Here is a 3,201-nt window from a genome sequence, read left to right as displayed (position 1 = left end):
AAAAAAATTTTTTTCAAAAAATAAATTATTCCATGAATAGTTTGATTTTTTTTTTTTTTGTCTTTTCTCAGTTAAAGTTTTAACTGCAATTCTCTTAATTCATGATAGAACACAGGACCTAGGGAACCTCAAAGGAGACTAAGGTGGAAGCAGGTACATAAAGCAGGCAGTGTATGGACTGTGAAGGCTCAGTCCCACAGCCTTCTGTGCTGTGTGTGTCTGGTCAGAGTCCTGGGCTTGTTCAGACCCTGTGAGAAATCCACAAGGCTTGGCTTCCACTGCTGTCTCAGTCAGAATTCTGGCTACCAGACAGAATTATCTGTGTCTTGAAGGAAATGTATGGACAAGAAAGTGTCCCTTCCCTCTCAGCACTGTTGTGGGGGTATGTTCTGTGTGTCATCTCTGTGTGCCTCAAGTTATTCACCCTTCATCAAAGACTTGGGAACTGTCCGTGTGTTTCCCAGCCCAGGATCACCCTGGCTGGTGGTGCGCAGCTGCCACCATACAAGGCCTTCCCAGCCTTACACTAGAGCTGCTCTGAGTGCCAAAAACAAAACACTATGCTTGTTAACACTATGTCTAATCATGGGGAAATACAAGGAAGAAATGGAAATTGTGTTCGCAGTCGCTCCGAGTTGCTGTCTGCAGCCGTGTAACATCGGTGGGTATTTTGTGTTGAGGGTGATTGTCTTCTCTTCTGATTATGTCGCTATAGTATACCTACTTGCACATGCCCCGCCTACTTACAAAACAAACAAAACCAAAAAAAACTTACCTTTGTGAAAGCTGTTGAAGTGCCTTGGGCAATGAGATGGTTTTAATAAACAATAGTATTTTTAAATGATAGCTTTATTCCTAAAATTGGATAGGCTCTAGTGTGATGGCTAATCTTGATTGTCAACTTGACTACATCTGGAATTACCTAAAACCCAGGCAGCTGGATTCACATATAAGGGATTTTTCTTGGTTGGATATTTTTATGTGTAGACAAATTCTAAATCCATATCATTTAAGATCAGAAAACACACCCTAAATCTGGGCCACACCTATTGACAGCTCACAGGAAAGAAGGAAAGTTTTTTTCTTTGTCTGCTTGCCCTCACTCACACTAGCTAGTTCATCTATCCTATTCCTAAGCCATTCCTTCACTGGTGTTAGAATGCACATCTGGTTTCCAACACAGACTAAAAATTGACAGTTCTCTGGAACCTCCTTGGGACTCTAGCACCAGATGGGATTGCTGAGGTACCTAGTCTTGTGGAATGAACAACTCCATCAGGAGATAGCCAGTGTGGAATTACTCAGACCACAGCTGCTAAACCACTCTAATGACCGCCCCCCCCTTTTTGTTAAATATGTATTAGGCATTCTGTTGTTTCTGTTCCTTCAGAGAACCCTAACTGATCAACCTGTCTGGTTCCAGGCAGTCACGACTTCCTGAAGCAAACACTGTACTGCCTGAATACCTTGCACTTTCTCTGAAGGAGAGGGGGCAACAGCCCAAGTCCCTTCTCCTGAAAACCCTCACCCTCTGCACAAGCCTGCTGAACATGCATAGCCTGTTTCTATTGGAGCCATAACTTCAGAAGGACGGTCTTCAGGAGAGCAGCATACAAGTGATGAGGCTCTGAATTCCTGTTGTCACTAGGAGCTGGCAAACACAGAGATGAGGAACAAGAATATATGGACAAAGAGATCTTAACAAAAATCTCACCACAGATAAAGGTGAAGACAAGGATCCCAGTATAGTGATGAACATCTGTCATCCCAAAATTTAAGATGATGAGACAGGATCATATGTTTAAGGCCAGCCTGTGTTATATTACAGTACTCTGGCCTCAGAGTTAAGATAAGGTTTGCCTTCTCACTGTTGTCTTCCTTTTTATTTATTTTTTATTAGTTTATTCACTTTGTATCCCAGCTGTAGCCCCTCCCTCATCCCCTCCCACCCCCCACCTTCCATCCCTCTTCTTCCCCCATGCCCCTCCCCCAGTTACTGATAGGGGAGGTCCTCCTCCCCTTCAATCTGACCCTAGTTTATCAGGTTTCATCAGGACTGGCTGCATTGTCTTCCTCTGTGGCCTGGTAAGGCTGATCCCCCTCAGGGGGAAGGTGATCAAAGAAATAGCCCCTGAGTTCATGTCAGAGACAGTTCCTGTTCCCATTTCTAGGGAACCCTCTTGGACACTGAGCTGCCATGGGCTACACCTGTGCAGGGGTTCTAGGTTATCTCCATGCATGGTGTTTGTTTGGAGTATCAGTCTCAGAAAAGACTTCTGTGCCCAGCTTTTTTTGTTTTGTTGCTCTCCTTGTAGAGCTCCTGTTCCCTCCATGTCTTCTATCTCCCCTCTGTGGTAGGCTCCTGTCCTGTTCCCTGTTTTCTTTCTTCTGATGTTCATCCCTTCTGCCTTTCTGAATGAAGATTGAGCATCTTACCCAGGGTCCTCCTTCTTGCTTAGCTTCTTTATATGTACAGATTTTAGTATGATTATCCTTTATTGTATGTCTAATATCCACTTATAAGTGAGTATATACCATGTGTGTCTTTCTGCTTCTAGGATACCTCACTCAAGATGATCTTCTCTAGTTCCCACCATTTGCCTGCAAATTTCATGATTTCCTTGTTTTTAATTGTTGTGTAATATTCCATTGTATAAATGTACCACAATTTCTGTATCCATTCCTCAACTGAGAGACATCTAGGTTGTTTCCAGTTTCTGGCTATTATAAAGCTGCTACAAACATGGTTGAGCAAATGTCCTTGTTGTATACTTGAGCATCTTTTGGATATATGCCTAGGAGTGGTATAGCTGGATCTTGAGGTAGCCCTATTCCTAATTGTTGTCTTAATTTTGGCAGTTAGCTTTTTTAACTCTATACTCATGAATTACTAAACAACTGTTATTTGACAGCTACTTAACAGTTCTATAAGTGATGCTGCATAAGATGGAAGAGATTGCTGTTCTCAGAAATATGAAGATAATGCTTTTCAGTGTTTGTCTTTACTTATTTGTGTTTTGAGATGGGGTCTCCATTATGCTGCTCCTCTCATCTCAAAATCATGGGCTTAAGTAGATCCTACCACATCATCCTCCTGAATGCAGGTTTATGGCCATATGCTACTGTGCCCAACTTAGATTTCTGTATTTAGTTGCTTTTCCTAATGGGCTTTGAGCTGATGAAAATTCTGAGGCTATACAT

This window comes from Psammomys obesus, unplaced genomic scaffold (genome assembly GCF_907164565.1).
Source record: "Psammomys obesus unplaced genomic scaffold, mPsaObe1.curated_primary_1811, whole genome shotgun sequence".
Taxonomy (NCBI): domain Eukaryota; kingdom Metazoa; phylum Chordata; class Mammalia; order Rodentia; family Muridae; genus Psammomys; species Psammomys obesus.
This window is presented reverse-complemented; position numbering follows the sequence as displayed.